Here is a 21,043-nt window from a genome sequence, read left to right on the forward strand (position 1 = left end):
TTCGGTGACCCCTCCTCAAGGGGGGGATACTGTTGTGAATTCTGTGGCAGAGCTCCCTCCTGTGGTCACAAGTGGTACTTCGGCTGGTTCTCTCTGTGAGCTTCCGTTGGTGGAGGAAAGTGGTACTGCGGCTTCTGAGTTTCCTTCCTCAGGTGATGTGGTGAAGTCGTTAGGTGCTGCTCTATTTAACTCCACCTAGTGCTTTGATCCTGGCCTCCAGTCAATGTTCTAGTATTGGACCTGTTTCCTCCTGGATCGTTCCTGTGGCCTGCTGCTCTGCATAGCTAAGTTACTCTTTGCTATTTGTTTGCTGTTTTTTTCTGTCCAGCTTGTCAATTTGTTTTTTACTGCTTGCTGGAAGCTCTGGGACGCAGAGGGTGTACCTCCGTGCCGTTAGTTCGGTACGGAGGGTCTTTTTGCCCCCTTTGCGTGGTTTTTGTAGGGTTTTGTGTTGACCGCAAAGTTACCTTTCCTATCCTCGCTCTGTTCAGAAAGTTGGGCCTCACTTTGCTAAATCTATTTCATCTCTACGTTTGTCTTTTCATCTTAACTCACAGTCATTATATGTGGGGGCTGCCTTTTCCTTTGGGGTATTTCTCTGAGGCAAGGTAGGCTTATTTTCTATCTTCAGGCTAGCTAGTTTCTCAGGCCGTGCCGAGTTGCATAGGGAGCGTTAGGCGCAATCCACGGCTGCCTTTAGTGTGGTTGGAGAGGATTAGGGATTGCGGTCAACAGAGTTCCCACGTCTCAGAGCTCGTTCTTGTTTTTTGGGTTATTGCCAGGTCACTGTATTTGCGCTGACCTCTATGTCCATTGTAGTACTGAATTACCTTTCATAACAGACGACGATAGGACCCAAATAGATTAGGGAACTTCTTTTTGTCGTCCCCTGTTTTCTCTAGGAGTTCATTCAAGGTGGGACCAAATAAATAATCTCCTTTGCACGGAATGGCACAAAGCTTTCATCTCGTTTGTATATCACCTGGCCAGCATTTTAACCACAGGGCTCTCCTAGCCACATTCGAGAGTCCCGGTGCTCTAGCAGCCATTTTAACGGAGTCAATGGAAGCATCCGACAAGGAGGCAGCTGCCTCCTGAGTCACCGGTAAAGCAGTAAGAATAGAGACCCTGGAAGCTCCCTCTTTCAACTGGGTCTCTAACTGATCCAGCCAAACCATCATTGATCTGGCTGTACAGGTTGAAGCTACCGCACGTCTTAAGGAACCGGCTGCCGTTTCCCAGGTACCCTTTAGAAAAGTGTCCGCCTTCCTGTCAAGGGGGTCCTTAAGGGTTCACATATCCTCAAAGGGGAGAGAGGCCTGTTTTGCCACTTTGGCGATTGCCGCATCCAACTTAGGGGCTTTTTCCCAATTGATGACTGCCAGGTCCCTCATTAGAGGGAAGCAAACAGACAACTTATGGACACACGCTACTACAAAAAATTGGAGTCGGATCCTACACAGGACTATTACAAGGAACTAAACAAGTTGGTATCTTGTCTGCCCGATGAATTCATAAGAGCTGATGACCTAATACCAGAAAATCCAAGAACAGGGACATTCTACATGCTTCCACAAATCTGGAATCCAGGAAAACCAATTATTTCATGTGTGGGCACCCTTACTGAGCAGGTATCTGGATGGGTAGAGGGTATTCTTAAACCCCTGGTAAAGGATACACCCAGCTTCATTCAGGACACAACTGACCTATTGAATAAACTATCAGCAATAGGTCCTCTACCAGAAGGAACCATCCTGGCCTCCATGGATGTGGAATATTTGTACTCCAATATCCCACACCAGGATGGATTAAATGCCTGCAAATTCTTCCTGGAAAACACAGGGACTGATGCATATTCTGTGGTGAAACTTATAAAATTCATCCTCACCCACAATTACTTTGAATTTGACAAGAAGATCTATCTACAGGAGACTGGCATAGCAATGGGAAGTAAAATGGCCCCACAGTATGCAAATCTTTTCATGGCCAAGCTTGAAAGCGACTTTTTGTCCTCATGTCCCATCAGGCCTCTGGCCTACTACCGCTACATTGATGACATTTTAATCATCTGGACGGAGTCTGGGCCACAGCTAAAGACGTTCCATGAATAGTTTAATCAATTTCATCCAACCATCAACTTGACACTCAACTACTCCTGCAACGAAATTATGTTTTTGGACACCATCATTAAGCTGCAGAACAATAAATAGAGACATCCCTGTATCAGAAGCCAATCGACCATCCAACATACCTTAAATGGGACAGTTTCCATCCAAAACACATAAAAAACTCTATTGTCTACAGCCAAGCCATCAGATACAATCATATATGTTCCAACCCAATGGATAGGGATGAACACCTTGGTTGCCTCAGAAAGACCTTTTTGAATCAGGGCTACCATCCAAGAACAATTGAAAACCAGATTACAAGAGCCACCAGAAAATCAAGGAATCACCTGCTACATTACAAAGCTAAAGAAGAAAATAACCGGGTACCTCTAGTAGTAACCTACAATCCAAATCTGGAGGTGCTAAGGGGAGCTGCACGGAAATTACAACCTTTACTACAAAAAGATGCCCGCTTACAATCCATTTTTCCAGACCCCCCACTACTGTGTTTTAGGCAGCCCCCACATCTAAGCTCCCTGTCCTCTCCAACAGCTGCAGGCACCTTTCCTTGCAATCAGAAAAAATGTAAAACCTGTCCATTTATAATGACCACGGACAAGATAAAGATCCCCAATTCACATCAGGACTACAAGATACCAGGTACTTTCAGCTGCGACACTTCTAATGTGGTGTACCTAATTATTTGTACTAAATGTCCAACTGGGAGTCTGTATGTGGGGGAGACAGGGCAGAAACTGAGAACAAGGATGAACTCTCATCGCCATACAATAAGAGAAAAAAGAATGGATCTACCTGTGGCAATACATTTTTGTCTCCCAAATCATAACATTATGGACATGAAATTACTTGTGTTAAAAGGTAGCTTCAAATCTCAGAGAGACAGAAGAGTCTGGAAATATAAACTGATGACGACCTTTGACAGCCTTAGTGGAGGAATGAATGTGTCGCACGGATTTATGTCTTTTTACATCAACTAAGGAACTCGCCCCTCACACTATGAGGGGTCATCAAAGCAGAGACTCTAATAAAAACAATCCTTATCTAAGAACTGGCCCAATATTTATGGACTTAACTGTTTATCACTCATGGTAATTCTGCTTCATGTCACCTGTCTTATCCATGTTTTTTTTTCTCTGTGCTATGTTGGGCATAAATATGTGACCCTTCAGAATTTGTTTTAGCCTTTGCCTGATGAAGAGACCTGTGTAGCCTCGAAAGCTTGCAATTTGTTACCATCTTTTCAGTTAGCCATTAAAAGTTATCAACCACCGAGGACTCTCAATTCTAAATATTTTCCTCCATCTCTGAAATCAAAACATCAGTCAGAAGCTGGAAGCACAGCAGCACTGCCTCAGCCAAGCGACAACAGGCTGTGCTGAAGCTAATCTGCATAGGTGACAAACTGCAAAATGTAGAAGAGTTGTAAATAGCAGCACTGAAAGAGCAGTCAGATATTTGGATGACACCGCTGAACGTATAGCCAGGTATGGTCATGTGTGACAATGGCGAGAACCTGTATAGAACCAGAAACACATGGGCTACTTGCACATTGAACAAGTCTGTAGGAACCTGTTCACACCACCAAAAAACTTGAAGACACAAAAGAGCAGTGAGGTCAAAAATACTCTGTTGTAAAAAAATCACAGTAATAAGCAAGTGCTTGTCAAAAGATGGAAAAAAACAGGGTATGTGTTTCTAGTTCTATAATTCTTCTCTTGTTTCTACAAGACTGGGGAGTCCATCACTCCTCAGTGGGTCATTTGCATTTAAGCTGTTCCATCCTGCATGTCCACATGGATATCCCTTCTCTGAACCCTGCTTATACAGGTACTATACAGATGATCAGGTTTTAAATACATCAGATAGGGATTATGGATTATATACATTATATAGGACTGCTCTATAAGGGTATACCTTGACGATTGGTGGAGCAGCTTAGTATACTTTTTTTGCAAATGACAAGCACTTGCTTATTGCTGTGATTTTTTTTTACAACAGAGTATTTTTAACCTCACTGCTCTTTTGTGTCTTCAATGGCCAGAACCTGGTGGCGGCTCTGAGGCAAGGTGAGCTCACACACGTACCTTGCCTCACCCATGTGCTTAACCTCGTGGTTCAAAGCTTTCTGAAAAGCTACTCACAGCTGTGGGATCTGCTAGTGAAAGTACGCCGCCTGTCTGCCCATTTTAGAAAGTCAGCTACAGCTTTAGCCGCCCTTGCCGTGCTTAAGCAGGGTTTGCAGTTTCCAGCTCACCGGCTGGTGTGTGATATCCCCACACACTGGAACTCTACGCTGCAAATGTTGGAAAGAATTTGTGAGCAGAAGAGGGCAGTTGTTGACTACCAGCATCAACAAGGCCATCGGTATTCAGTTCAGGCTCCACACATAAGACCTTAGGAGTGGACATGGATGTCAGACATAAGTACCATTCTCCAAAGCTTTGAGGATTCCACCAAGATGGTGAGCGTCGATGATGCCATAATCATCATCCCGCTTCTCTGTGTTCTGAAACGCTCTCTGCTCACAATCAAAGGGGATGCATTGCACACAGAGCACGATGAGATGGAGCAAAGAACCATACAGGTTGATTACACACAGCACAGCCTCATCTCATCCCAACATGGATTGGGTGACAATGTGGAAGAGAAGGAGGAGAAAGAACAGGAACTAGTCTCAAGAGCTAAAGATGGTACTGCCTGCACAACTCTCATACCGTCTATTCAGCGTGGATGGCCTGAGGACAGGGAGGAAGAGGAGGTGGAGGAGGAGGAGAACATGATCAGTTGTCCTCTTGGTGAGGACATCGAAGTCTTGCCTGTTAGTAGTCTGGCATGCCTGGCTGAGTTTATGTTGCGCTGCCTTTCCCGTGACCCTCATGTTCTCACAATTTTGGGTGACAGTCATTACTGGTTGGTAACACTTCTAGACCCACACTACAAGGAGAACTTCTGTCTCTTATTCCCAAGGTGGACAGGTCTACTAAAATGGGGCAGTGCCAGAAGGCACTTGTTGCGGAATTTGTTAAAAAAATTCCCATCTGAAAACATTGGCGGCAGAGGTCACAGTTCTTGGACAACCAAGGAGTACAGGCAAGAGAGACACAACTCCAATCCAGCAGAGGCAGGGGAATACTGTCAAAGTTCTGGGAGAGTTTTATCAGACCCTCCCATCGCACAGGCCCTGAGGTGTGGGGTACTCTCACAAGTAGGGTAAAGTTTGGGAAGATGCTGAGGGAGTGCCTTGCTGACTGTACCAACGTCCGCTGTAATTTCTCTGTGCCTTATAATTATTGGGTATCCAAGCTGCACACGTGGCATGAACTGTCTCTCTACGCCTTGGAGGTCCTGGCCTGCCCTGCCGCTAGTGTTTTGTCAGAGTGGGTTTTAAGTGGAATTAGAACTGGTAATTGGAAAATGGAAAATGCAGACAGTGTGACTGTTATACAAGGGCTGGATTGCGACAGACTTCTCAACACCACCGAATGATAGCAGCGTAACATAAACTCAAATCCAGTCTCTTTTATTGGGAGGTCTATTCCCATACACCTCTTCACATCCACACATTGGCATGCACTTCCTGAGTTTGGATATTTGCTGTTGTCCTCCTCCGTCTCCTCATCCCCCATCACCATATCACCAAGGTGACCGTGGTCCGTGATGCAACACCCACATCATTTTTTAAGGGTGTTTATGATGCCTGCAGAAAACAATTTGTTAGACAGTGTGTAAATGTTTGTCAGCCCATACACTTAGCGCATGGGCATTACAAGTATAGGAGATCTGCTCCTTTATAATGTGAACATTTTTTATGAGGCCCTCCTGCACGTCACTTGAAAGGGGCATTGGAGTACCTCCAAATTTTTGGCAGCCCTTGCATTCACTACATAGGCAAACACTATGGGAGACCGACTACCTAATAATGGGAACATTCTTTCATAAGGCCCTCCTCTACCTAATAATGGGAACATTCTTTCATAAGGCCCTCCTCTACATCTCTTCAAAGGGGCATTGGAGTGTCTCCAAATTGGAAGCCGTTGCTTCACTGCATAGGCAAACAGTAAGGGAGACCCACTTACTAATAATGGGAACATTGTTTTCAGGAGGCCCTCTGACCTCTACATCTCTTCCAAGGGGCAATGGAGTTCCTCCAAATTTTTGGCAGCCGTTGCTTCACTGCATAGGCAAGCAGTATAGGAGACTCATGTCCTACTAATGGGAACATTGTTTTCAGGAGGCCCTCTGACCTCTACATCTCTTCCAAGGGGCAATGGAGTTCCTCCAAATTTTTTGCAGCCGTTGCTTCACTGCATAGGCAAGCAGTATAGGAGACTCATGTCCTACTAATGGGAACATTGTTTTCAGGAGGCCCCCTGACCTCTACGTCTCTTCCAAGGGGCATTGGAGTTCCTCCAAATTTTTGGCAGCTCTTGCATTCACTGCATAGGAAAACTATGTGAGAGACCCACTTCCTGATAATGGGAACATAGTTTTCAGGAGGCCCTCTGACCTCTACGTCTCTTCCAAGGGGAATTGAAGTTCCTCCACATTTTTGGCAGCCCTTGCATTCACTGCATAGGAAAACACTATGGGAGACCCACTTCCTAATATTGGGAACATTGTTTTCAGGAGGCCCTCCTGTACGTCTCTTCAAAGGGGTATTGGGGTGCATCCAAATTAGGGAAGCCCTGCCACTCACTGCATGTGCAATAACACTATAAAAGACCCACTATTTAATAATGGGAACAGCAAACATAGCCGGCTGATGGCTCTCTAAGACTAGGGAGGGCAGACAGCTGGCCCTTTGAGAAAAGTAAAGGCCACTTGATGGCCCTATAAAATAGGCTTTGTGACTTTCAGAGTCCCTCCTTCGTAAATGAAACAGGATGAGTCTGATGATGTGTCACATATCACATGGCCAGAAAAGGCTGTAAAATGTTAAAGTGACATTTCCCAGTGAATGTATTTGTCTTGGTTGAAAGCAATGTAAAATTCAAAAACGCATCAAAAACACTACATGTGAACAAAGCCCAAGGTGTGGAGGAGCATTTTTGTTTCTGCTTATTTATTTTGCCTTATATACAAGTCATTACCCTGGAAAGGATGTACCTTAGCATATTTCCCAGGAAAATCCATTTTGGTTTTGTTTTTGTATGTTTTATTTTGAGTCTGTAAAAGTGGCGCAAGACTCTGACAACATTGTTCACAGCTGTGACCAGGGAGTCAGAAATTCTTCCTGGGATCTTCCCCATGCTGTCCCCTTGTCATTTGTGAACTGTTCCTAGTCCCTCTGCAGACTGCTGGGTTTGCTGCCGCAAAAATGCATGCGTTTCCCATAGACTTACACTCGGGTCGAGCACCCCAGTATTTCAATTTGATCAAACTGAGCAACGAGCACCCAAGTATTTTAGTGCTCGCCCATCACTGCTCTCTATCAGATTCAAACATGTCTTGGCCAAAATCTGATCCCAGGTCTCTTCAACACGTTCCCATTTTTGGTGTATACTGTTCGACTCAATTTGTAATGTATGGGAACTGAGGGGGCCAATCCAGCACTTCTACTTCATTTACCTTGACACTTTCAGACCCATTTGCATCCATCAGAGCCTAGTTTATTGTTTTTCATGTTATCTGTTGTGAATTCCGTTCTGGAGCTCCCTCCTGTGGTTGCTAATGGTATTTTTGTGAGTTCTGCCCTTGGGCTCCCTCTGGTTTCGAGTGGAACTGCTGCTCCTTTAGGTAGCTGTAGCAGCTGGCTTCACTAATCGCCTTGCCTGGGTTTGTTATTTAAACCTGCTCTGGGCTTTAGTCCATGCCAGCTGTCAATGTTCTTGGTTGGATTTGGTTCTCTCCTTGGAATTTTCATATGGCCAGTCCTTGTCTGCAAAAGATAAGTTTTTGCAAGTTTTTGTTTGTCCATTTGTTTGGACTCTATTGCTTGCATATAATTCTCTTTTTGTCCAGCTTGTCACTATGTCTTATTCAGGCTAGCTGGAAGCTCTGGGAAAGCAGATTTGCCCCTCCACACCGTGAGTCGGTGTGGAGTTCATTTTTGTAAACTCTGCGTGGATTTTGTAGTTTTTTATACTGACCGCACAGTATCCTTTTCTCTCTGTCTATCTAGTTTAGTATTGGCCTCCTTTGCTGAATTCTGATTTCATTTCTATGTTCGTCATTTCCCTCTCCATTCACAGTCAATATTTGTGGGGGGCTATCTTTCCTTTTGGGGGTTTTCTCTGAGGCAAGATAGCTTTCTATTTCCTTCTTTAGGGGTAGTTATTTCTTAGGCTGTGAAGAGGTGTCTAGGGAGAGTCAGGAACATCCCACGGCTATTTCTAGTGTTGTTGTTAGGATTAGGGACTGCGGTCAGTTGAGATACCACCTTCTCAGAGCTCGCTCCATGTTGCGTTTTAGCCACCAGGTCATATCAGTGTGGCCTCTTAACCACCAGGTCATAACAGTTATCACTCCAAATCACCCTTCTTCAATCTCCTACTCTCCACTTTTTTGCACTTCTTTCCCAACTTGAGCCGACGTTGCTTATTTTGATATTGAAGTTGATGCTTCTTCCCCTTTTTTTGAGCCACTCTCTCAGACTTGTGTAACTTGCATCATGCGGTGCTTTCATGGATGTCTGTGATCTAACTATTACAGAGCACATGAGCCACCCCACCCCACTGCCATGTTTGTCACACCAGAACTGGTAGATCTTGTGATGAGCCGACTTGTTGAATCTGATGTTTTGCTTTGATGTCCACTTCTTGGCTTTTGAATGGATAGATTGACTTCATTTCTTATTCTATCAGCTGTCATGGCACTCACATGATGCAGTTTGGTAATTTTCTTGGCCAATAGACCTTTATCGATGAGCTGGATGATGCCGCTTCTCTTGGGAAATCTTCTGCATGGCTGCTTCTGGATTCAAACCAGTGGCCTTTTGCTTGAAAATCAACCTAATACACTAGTAACACACTGAGCTATTAGGGAATGTGAGAGCAGGTTGTAGTTTGTAGTGTACAGGAAGAAAAAGTTTTTCCACCACCAGGAGCAAAACACTAACAATGCAGTGACATGACATAAATCTGCATAAGTAATCATATGCAAAATAGTTACAAGTTAAAATGATGTATGAGATAGCTAAGATGATTGTCTATAAAATGACAGTAGTCTCATGTTAGAAGCAATTGAGGATGGTGAGATATGGTGAGCCTGAAAGTAAACATTTCAAAACATTGCTACCCTTTGTCATATACCAGGCTGGGGGAGCATATACGAGGAGTAGCTATTGAACCAGTTCTATGCCCGGGTTGCGAGCATTTTTATTGGTATTTTTGTGCTATGTTAAAGGGAACCTTTCATGAGAAATAACACTGTTAACCTTGCAGATATGCGGCAAATCTGCAGGTTAACAGCATTATAATGCTGCCCGATGCCTGCACGCAGCCGAAAGCAGCGAGGAAAAATTTAACTTTATTCTTCCTGCCAGCATTTGCTTTCAGTCATTGAGGAGGGAGCACAGTGTTATTTCTAGAATTCTAGTGACAGGTTCCCTTTAATTTTGTAGTACAATATTTCAATAAAATGTGCAATCCGGCGCCATTTTAGTAAAAACACTGAATATGTGAATTCGCAGGCACAGTGTCTTAAAAAAAAATTGGCACCGTATCAATGTACCAATAAAAATGTTTGCCACCCGGGCATAGAACGGGTTTAGTAGCTAGTAGTGTATGTAATAGTACTCATGCAGAACATAGTGCAACGAATGTTGTATATATAATAGTTTGCATGCAATAGTAGATATGAAGTATATTGTGCACCTAAGGCTACTTTCACACTAGCGTCGGTACGGGGCCGTCGCCATGCGTCGGCCCGACGTACCGACGCAAACTGCGAAAAAAAAGAACAATGTGGGCAGCGGATGCAGTTTTACAATGCATCCGCTGCCCCATTGCAAGGTTCGGGGAGAAGGGGGCAGAGTTCCGGCCACGCATGCGCGGTCGGAAATGGCAGACTTGACACACCAAAAAACGTTACATGGAACGTTTTTTTGAGCCGAAGGTCCGCCAAAACACGACGCATCCGTCACACGACGGATGCGACGTGTGGCGATACGCCGCAATGCGTCGCTAATGAAAGTTTATGGAGAAAAAACGCATCCTGCGGGCAACTTTGCAGGATGCGTTTTTACTCCAAAACGACGCATTGCGAGGTACGTCAAAAAACGCTAGTGTGAAAGTAGCCTAATAGTTGCATATAGTGTGTATAATGGCTATGTAGTATATAGTCTATGTAAAGGTGTAAACAGTATATGTATTTCTCTGTTTGTACAGGAGTGCATGAGGTTATAATTTATTGGAATCCTGTGCATGTATGGTCAGGCCTGGATTCATGGGCTGCCCTATCTGCCAAAGTCATTGTAAGCCACTCTTGTAGCTAGCCGGCTGACCCTGTGAATTTATCCATTGCAGATAGATTGCATGGTGTAATGTGCATGTGGACATCGTGTGCTGAGGCAGTAGCACCAAACCTATGGAGAGTGAGTGGTTGTGGGTTCAGAACAGTGCTGTTCCCCATACAATGAAGTGTTAGGGCTCTGTGTTTTTGTAGAGTGCTGTCATATGTAGCCATATTTTATATGTTAATTTTTTGACATTTTTTTGAATATTAAAATTCTTACATTTTTTGTATAATGTGACTCAGGTTCTCCTTTTCTAAAATAACCTGTAAAGAGTCTGCAATTATATGGGTACAGTGTTATTTTGACACCATTATCTTTTCTTTGCCCTGTATTTGGGATCTGCATGTGATTTTACATAAATTTGTATGATTTTTAATTTGTGGCTTTTACAGGTGTAAGAACACGTTTAACACAATAGATTATGGAAATATTAAAGTAAAAGAATTTTCAACAACGGAGGAATTTTTTATTTTTTAGTTTTCAGATCATTATGTAGGTTATCAGGCACCTTGTAGTACCAGCAAGGGTGGTCACCTAGGCAAGGAGTGCGATTAGTCAGCAGGCTCTATTCTGACTCATGGATATGTAGAACATAGTGGTGTCTGGATAGACCTTTCTTTTTAGGCGCTTCCGTATTCACCTGTACTCACGTTCATACCGATTAATCAGACAGCTTAACTCAGCCACAATCTCATGTAAGAAGACTCCAGGAAAAGAGGGTTGCTTTAACTAAAATTCTTGTATTATGATGAAAGTAGCAGGTAAAAAGGAATATTCGACAGAGGACATGTAGTAGGCATACAGATGGAGGAATGATGACAAAATGGAGAATAAGGGCGAGAAAAAACATACATCACAGGACTACAGTGAGAGAGTTGGGCCAAAATACAGGGAAAGGCAAACTTCTGCCTAGAAAGAAGGATCGAACACAAGCAATGCAAACATTGAATGATTTCCTAAGTCGTGAGACATGACAGGCTCTACGCTTTACTGCCTGAATGTGCTGCTTTGAATCTGTCCAGATGGCTGGAGTCCCCCTGTACTTCTCCCAGGCTTCAGAGGCAAACATGATTCTGCTGGCAGCCTGGGAGACTACAATGTTCAGAACAGAAGTGCAACCATGCTGCCTTGTGACAACCCCTTTAAGAATCTGAAAGCATTGCCAAATAAGATCAAATAGCAATGCCATTTCCTACAGGGAGACCATATTTATTGTTTGGGTAGTTTCTGAACTGTCTGTTAAGTGTGTCTATTTAATTTCTCAATGAGAAACCCTTTGTAAATGTTAGTTTTTGCACTAAACAACAACTTCAACCAAAAATATAGTGCTGATGAGTGTTGAAACAGCAGTACATTTTTAGGGAACACAGTTCATATGTGTCAACCAGAGTAACACAATAAATAGGCTATAGACTTCTTATAACCCATTAATTAATTTTGGTAAGATTTTCAATTACTAACATTTTGGGCAACAATAAAAAAACATGTTTTTTTTTTTCAACTATGCCTAACTTTTAATTTAGTCCTTGATAAAAGATTATTGGTGCTGTGAGGTCATATGTTTAGCAGGTTTTCATTGCATCTGAAATATTAAATGTTGTAATGGTTATCTCTTCAGTTACTTGTATCGAATAAAATACTTGTACATAATAGGAGTCTCATTAATCATGCAAGCCAGGACAATAGGATAGGACAGCTTCACAAATCAATGGGATTAAGCTAATTGATATTATGCTCAGAAACAGACTTTGCCAAGGTGACATAATGCAAGTTTTATTCTTTCAGCTACGACATGTGATTAAGGATTGACTTGCTTGCATTGCAGGCAAATTAGGCTTCATTTTATGAAGACATGATTATTAAACAACCGGACATGCATTAAACAATTTGTCTTCCTGCTTTTTAAAGTAAGTTGTTGCTAGAGCAGAGCAGACAGAATGCCTTGTCTGTCGAGAACATACCAAGAATGGACAATACTAGGCAGCACTTGTTGCTGATCACTATGTACATGTATTAAAAGGCAACTTGTATACCTCCAAAAATGCTACTTACCTGCAGATCTATTGGTTACCTGCATGTAAACAGTGTTTATATCATGTTTAGTTGGCTTAATGGTGATGAGCTACAGGGAGGAAACAATGATATGTTTTCCTTGAAGCTGCTGGGTTCCATTTATCAGACACTTCTCCAGTAAGACTGATAAACATGATATAAATGCTGTTTATCTGCACATAACTACTATATTTGCAGGCAAATCGTTCTTGGACCGGTTCCTTTTAAGAAACAATTTACACTTTACTCCATTCAGCAGCCATTTAATAGAATGCACTTTCAAGCGCACAGAACAATCATTGACATAACCATTTTGTGCACATAGAACATAGTGTTCTTTGCTGCACATGTACTGTTTATATAATATGATATACTACTGAGAACAATTATTTTTAAGCTTGATTCAAATCATTTCACCCTCAGACATTCTTTTTGTCATTTGTTGTAGTTTTGCTGGCCTATAATTGGGAAATGCTAATTATATAGAGATAAACAGCACTCATAAAAGTTGTGTAGTGGTGCCCAAAAAAGGGTAAAATCCATAAAATTGGGAAATGGCACCTTTTCCTAGTAATGTGCATCACATAAAGCAACAGTGTCCTCTCATCTCTAGTAATAATCAGTTCTGATGAAGTTCGAAGTGTTAGGACCGAAATATCAATTATGAAGATTACCGAATAAATAAACCCTTTTGTTCTCTCCAATCCTCTTGAGTGCCAAGGATTATTTTGCATATTTTATGTGTTGGCACCCTACTTGGGCACCACTACACAACTTTTAGGTGTGACATATATCTCTATATATTTTGGACACCCTATTTTGGACTGTATCCCACAAAAAAGGTTCTTACAACACTATGGATGAAGCTGAAATAGTCTCTAAAATCACAGCTTCCAGTGACTTTCTACAAGTTCCTACAAAGGAATTAAGGTCTATACATCTGGAAAGAAAATCCAGAAGATCAGTGAAAAGCGCCATGGAATAAATGGTGCTATAATAATAAATAGTAATAATAATAAGCTAGAACCTCATTCAGCCACAATTGTGAAGTGTTTACGAGTCCAAAGCATCGCTATAGGTTTAAGGGTATGTGTTAGGAGTCGAGTTTCCTCTGCTGCACTGGGGGAATCTCGATCCGTCTCCGCTGCGGTCTCCCATTCTTCTCCAGCCGCGGTGGAGTCTGCTCAGCAGGGACGTCGATCCCAGCGTCTCGCTCAGTCTGACTCTGTGCGAAGAGTTACTGCTGCTTTTCCTGCTCCTGCCATTGCAGCCAGTGCTGGGCAGCGGCGAGTGGACGTTTCTGGATCTAAGTCCTGCTTTTCTCTGTCTGAGCATGCCCAGGGCAGGATCTCCTGTTGGAGATCGAGGGTCACATGCTCAGGTATTGCAGCACATCCCATTGGTCCTTTTGGCAGGTCCTGAAAGGGCAAAACTTCTGGAGCTGCTTCCTGTGCTGCTACTATATAAACTGCGCATGACCGCACGGCCATGCGCTAGTATTGTCTTGTCAATATGTGTGTGTGTTGTGAGTGAAAGTCGCTCTTTAAATAACCCTCCCTATTGAATGTCTGTACGCAGAAGGTGTATGTTTGCTATCTAGCGCCCGACTTATCCAACAGCACGAAACACACATTACAGCTACCAGTTGCTGTGTCCTCCAGTACGGCGCCGTGCGCTTGCTCTGCGCTTTCCTGACCCAAGCCTGGGTGGTTAGTGGCGTCCGTCAGTGCGGCACCGCACGCACTCTTGTGCCTTTATATTATTATTTATGTTCCTCTGACACACCCAGTTGCGGTGTTGTGCCAGCAAGTGTCTAATCGGACTTCAATCCTGTGTAGGGGTTGAGTCCGCTGACTTCTTGCTGGCGCTTTATGTGCAGTACTGCGGTCCTGTGACGCAACAGGATCGCTTCCTTCACGCAGGGTGAAGTTAACCCATGTGTGTATACTTAGTACCGCCATATAGTCCGTCTTACTAGCAGCAGGGTCTTTTACCTGCACGGTGGACCTCGGACTACGAGTTTCTTATTATCTATACTTGGTGCGTTCCGCCGGTCCTTAACAGTATGTGCACACGTTGCGTATTCTCTGTGGATCCGCAGCATTTTTTGCGTACAGAAATGCTGCAGATCCGCAATTGATTTACAGTACAATGTAAATCAATGAGAAAAAAAAAAGCTGTGCACACTATGCGGAAAATCCGCTGAGGAAACGCTGCGGATTAAAAAATGTAGCATGTCACTTCTTTTTTGTGCAGCGTTATCTGCAGCGTTTTTGTACCCATTCCATTATAGAAAACCGCAGGGGTAAAAAACGCAGCAAATCCACAGGAAAACCGCAGTAAAAACGCACAAAAAATTCTGCGGAACCGCACAAAAAACGCAACACATCTGCAGGTGCATTTTCTGCCAGGAGAGGCAGAATCCGCACCAGAAATTCCTAAGCCTAATCCGCAACGTGTACACATAGCCTAAGAGTTCCACTTCATCCCAACTTCTTCAAGGAATATAAGGAGTGCTGCGCTAAATTGGAACACATTCTCAACAAATGTTTCTTCCACTTATTGACCCTCACCTTATCTTTTCCGCAAAAAACTTGGAGGATATCAACTCTCAAATCAACACAATAGTGTCCCAACTCACAAGCCCCACAACACCAGAGGACTACCAAAATCTAAAGGACAGGACCAAGGAGAACAATCCTATTGCCAAATAATGGAGAGGAAAAAAATGAGCCAAGTTAATCTGGGATGCAGAGGACTATCTCTAAAACCAGTTGCACCAGTGGAGAGATTTCCAGAGACCGTTCAGATGTTGTATTTCCCTAGAATCCTTCAGTTCAGACAGCAGCACATATGGTTGAAAACAGGTGAAAACAGGCATCTTCTTCTTCTTCTGTTTTAGGGTGTCCTCATGTTTGCCCAAAAGGAGATGAGGCATTGGGGCCAATGCAACAGTGGACACGAGAACCCAAGTAACCACTTGGCCAAAGGTATGCAACCCTCACTAATTGTCAATTTTTCATCCAAAAATTTGGCCACAGATCAACTTTCTCTATTGCAGAATACATAATACAAGTACAATCTGTATAGTTTGGAAATGGATCTTCAGAGGTTCTATCACAATTTACTGCTGAGTGTCCATTTTTCCAAACCAGAAAATGTAACTAAAACACGAGCTGACCATGACACTACACTGATTGACTTCAATCAACTTGGTCTACGCCCCCAAGCACTTGCATGCCTCCTAAAAATACCCCCCTGATTTAAACCTTTATTTTCGTTATAGACTAGGAAATCCACAATGTCTCAATCTAGGCTTGCTGCATCACACGACCAACCTATCCACAAGAACCTCATAATCAAACCAGCAGATAAAGGTGGGGTGATTGTAGTAATGGACCAAATGTACTATGTAGCAGAAATCCTTCAAAAACTAGGTAAGACAAAGGTCTATAGGACACTTAAGCACAATCCTGTCTTCCATTGTCAAAAACATAAAAGTGGTGTTGAACCATCATTTACAAAAGGTTAAAATCAATTTAAAAAAAAGTGTCAGAATATCTAACCAAACTGGACCCGATCATATCTGTATTCTATGTCCTTCCAAAAATTCATTAAAGACTAAATACATTTTGTTCATTGCAATCCTCTTGAGTGCCAAGTATTATTTTGCATAAGTAGAAAATGATTGATCCTGATCATAGTGTATAAATAGGCTTTAAGTAAGATAAAGGTAAATGAGACGGTTATATTAATTTTATTAGGCTGTTTCTGATAATGTCCAATACGGTTTCTTCAAATGTTCTCTTTACATTCCTTTACAAGTCAGTGTGTCCAGTTTGGGTGTTGATAACTTCAGCTGCTCAAGTAATAGATGAGAAAAGCATATGTTTCATGATAATAACTATTCAAAATTACTATATGCTTAACTATGAAATTATAAAAATACTCTCCCATAGTGTTAGGTCTCGAGTTCCCGCTTCTGCACAGGGGGAATCTCGGGCCATCTCCGCTGCGGTCTCCCATTCTTATCCAGCCGCAGTGGAGTCTGCTCAGCAGGGACGTCGGTCCCAGCATCTTGCTCAGTCTCACTCTGTACAGAGAGTTACTGCTGCTTCTTCAGCTTCTGCCATTAAAGCCAGTGCTGGTCAGCAGCGAGCGGACTTCTCTGGGACTAAGTCCTTGTCTGCACACACTGAGCATGCCCAGGGCAAGATCTCCCGTTGGAGATCGAGGGTCATGTGCTCAGGCTCTGCAGCACATTCCATTGGTCCTCTTGCCAGGTCTTGGAAGGGCAAAGTTTCTGTGGCCACTTCCTGTGCTGCAACTATATAAACTGCGCATGACCGCACGGCCATGCGCTAGTGTACATTTGCTTACGTGTGTTTGTTGTGAGTGCAAGTCGTCCTTGGATACCCCTTCCCTATTGAATGTCTGTTCGCGGAAGGTGTATGGTTGCTATCTAGCGCCCGACTTATCCTACAGCACTAATCACACATTACAGCGTCCAGTTGCTGTGACCGCCAGTACGGCGCCGTGCACTTCCTCTGTGCTTTCCTTACCCAAGCCTGGGTGGTTAGTGGCGTTCGTCAGTGCGGCACCGCATGCACTCTTGTGCCCTAATATTGTTATTCTGCTTCCTTACACACCCAGTTGCGGTGTTGTGCCAGCAAGGGTCTAATCGGACTTCAATCCTAGTTGGGGTTGAGTTCAATGACTACTTGCTCGCCTTCTATGTGCGGTACCGCGATCCTGTGACGCAACAGGATCGCTTTCTTCACGCTGGGTGAAGTTTAACCCACGTGTGTATACTTATGAGTACCGCCATATAGTCCGTCATTACTTAGCAGCAGGTTCCATCTCTGCACGGTGGACCCCGGGCTGCGAACGCACCATACACTATCTGTCTTATTATTTGGTGCGTTCCGCTAGCCCTAACACATAGAAGCCAAAGTGTAGTCCTATTTAGTAATTATTGGGCTTTTGATCACTGTGATAGGGTGTATAACAATGATCAAAAGTCAGGAACCAATAGGAAAAAATTCCTGCCATTGCCAGTTGATGGCTGGCAGATCTCAGTGGGCACACTGTACATGTACAAAACCATTTTGCTTCATGAAGGAGGGCCGGCAATGGCATATCCGGTACTAAGGTGCAATGGGGGGGCTTAGGTGACACCATTCATCTCTCCACTGACATGTTATATCATGTCAGAGAAATTATTTTTACACCAGATCTCACTTTATTAAAAAAAAAAAAAAAAAAACTGGCCCTGATTGTGTTCTCCAGGTTCTCAGCAAGTAACTGAGACCCAGGAGATCTTATGACTTTGGGGAGCACTATTACCTTATTCCCAATCGGCATTAAAAACAGAGATGAAGGAGTTAGGCCCCCTGATCGGCCGCTGTTTTTATGTGTATCGGCGGTCATTAAGGGGTTAATGAACATTTTGTTAAATCGGCAACTATCATTTATCTTGCTAAATCCCTGAGAAGTCATAATAGAAGAACAATAACAATCAGATGAAAATACAAGAACAAATTCAAATTTGTACATTTTTTTCGACAATTAACAAAAAGTAGAAAAAATAAGTAGAAATAACGTTTAACCATTAAGTGTCGATGACTAAAAAAGTTTGAATTGATATTGACTTGAATTATGTAACAAGTGTGATTGCCAGTAGTCTACTATAGTTTTGTTTACTTTCTGCCTCTAAACATCCACTGATAAAGGCTCTATTTGTCAATGACACAGCAGGAGTAAATGAAAATGTTTATTCGGACCCCTCAAGCAGAAAGAACTCCCTTAATCCACTTGCTGATGAGATAACTCAGTAGGATTACAATAATCAACTTGCAGTATGTCCTCTATTAGAGTATTAAAGCACAAGTGTTACCATAGAAAATCTACCATCATTTGCATAAGATGGCTCTAAACCTTTTTTTATTTGTCAAGCCACATACAGATGCTACAACATGCGGCAGGCTTTTTATACAATGCTGTACTCATTTGTCTGCCGTTCTCATGGGACACTGGCAAGTCTTAGTTTTTAGAATTACAAATAGTAACTGGAACAAGGGTTACAGGCATGTGAGATATACATGGTTCATGAATTTATTGCAGGTGAATTAGATGCACAGGATATAAAACCCCTGGCAAAAAATCTGAAATCACCGGCCTTGGAGGATGTTCATTCAGTTCTTTAATTTTGTAGAAAAAAAGCAGATCACAGACTAAAAACTAAAGTCATTTGAAATGGCAACTTTCTGGCTTTAAGAAACACTAAAATAAATCAATAACAAAAAATGTGGTAATCAGTAATGGTTACTTTATTTAACCAAGCATAGAGGAAAAATTCTGGAATCACTCAGTTCTGAGGAAAAAATTCTGGAATCACCCTGTAAATTTTCATACCCAAAAATAACATCTGCATCAAATTAGATCTGCTCGTTAGTCTGCATCTAAAAAGGAGTGATCACACCTTGGAGAGCTGTTGCACCAAGTGGACTGACATGAATCATGGCTCCAACACAAGAGATGTCAATTGAAACAAAGGAGAGGATTATCAAACTCTTACAAGAGGGCAAATGATCACGAAATGTTGCAAATGATGTTGGTTGTTCACAGTCAGCTGTGTCTAAAATCTGGACCAAATGCAAACAACATGGGAAGCTTGTTAAAGACAAACATACTGGTAGACCAAGGAAGACATCGAAGCGTCAAGACCAGAAACTTAAAGCAATATGTCTCCAAAACAGGAAATGCAAAACAAAACAAATGAGTAACAAATGGAAGGAAACTGGAGTCATTGTCTGTGACCGAACTGTAAGAAACCACCTAAAGGAAATTGGATTTACATACAGAAAATCTAAACGAAAACCATCATTAACACCTAAACAGAAAAAAACAAGGTTACAATGGGCTAAGGAAAAGCAATCGTGGACTGTGGATGGCTGGATGAAAGTCATATTCAGTGATGAATCACGAATCTGCATTGGGCAAGGTGATGATTCTGGAACTTTTGTTTGGTGCCATTCCAATTAGATTTATAAAGATGACTGCCTGAAGAGAACATGCAAATTTCCACAGTCATTGATGACATGGGGCTGCATGTCAGGCACTTGGGAAATGGCTGTCATTACATTTTCAATAAATGCACAAGTTTCCGTTGATATTTTGGACACTTTTCTTATCCCATCAATTGAAAGGATGTTTGTGGATGATGAAATCATTTTTCAAGATGATAATGCATCCTGCCATAGAGCAAAAACTGTGCAAACATTCCTTGAAAGAAGACACATAAGGTCAATATCATGGCCTGCAAAATAGTCCGGATCTCAATCCAATTGAAAATCTTTGGTGGAAGTTGAAGAAAATGGTCCATGACAAGGCTACAACCTGCAAAGCTGATCTGGCAACATCAATCGGAGAAAGTTGGAGCCAGATTGATGAAGAGTACTGTTTGACACTAACTAAGGTCATGCCTCTGAGGCTGCAAGCTGTTATAAAAGTCAGAGGTGGTGCAAAAAAATACTAGTGATGTTTTGGAGTGTTTTTTTTTTGTTTGTTTTCATGACTCCATAAATTTTTCACTACATTTAGTTACAAAAAGTAACCATTACTGACTACTTATAAGAACCCGAGAAGTGTACCCCCTGGGTCGTGGATTCAGAGCCCCCGAGGGCAAGCTGACCAGATAGTGCCACCCCCTATACAGGGATTGCTTGGGACAGGCCCAAGGAGGATGGAGCCGCAACTGCTGGAGACAAAAGGGTGACTGAGGGCTGGGTCAAAGATGGTACTGAGGACAGGAGTCAGACGGGACCACAGAGCAGACCAGAACAGAGAAGGCACCGGACGGACAGGGACGGCAAGACGCAGCATTGACCAGCATGGTGGAGACACACGATAGACGGAGAACAACAGGAACACAGGACTGGAAGGGATGGCAGGAACACAGGACTGGCAGGTACACAGGACTGGTGGAGATGGCAGGAACACAGGACTGGCAGGGATGGCAGGAACACAGGACTAGCAGGTATGGCAGGAACACAGGACTGGTGGAGACGGCAGGAACACAGGACTGGCAGGGATGGCAGGAACACAGGACTGGCAGGTACTGCAGGAACTCAGGACTGGCAGGTACGGCAGGAACACAGGACTGGCGGAGACGGCAGGAACACAGGACTGGTGGATACGGCAGGAACACAGGACTGGTGGATACGGCAGGAACACAGGACTGGCGGAGACAGCAGGAACACAGGACTGGCAGGGATGACAGGAACACAGGACTGGCAGGGATGGCAGAAAAATGACAATAAGTAACAAGCCAAATCTGAGTCTAAGCGTGGGGAGCAAAGACTGGAGCCAAAGAACCTAAGGAGACGCCAGCAAGAAGCCAGCAAAA

Source organism: Ranitomeya imitator, chromosome 4 (genome assembly GCF_032444005.1).
Source record: "Ranitomeya imitator isolate aRanImi1 chromosome 4, aRanImi1.pri, whole genome shotgun sequence".
NCBI classification, from domain to species: Eukaryota; Metazoa; Chordata; class Amphibia; order Anura; family Dendrobatidae; genus Ranitomeya; species Ranitomeya imitator.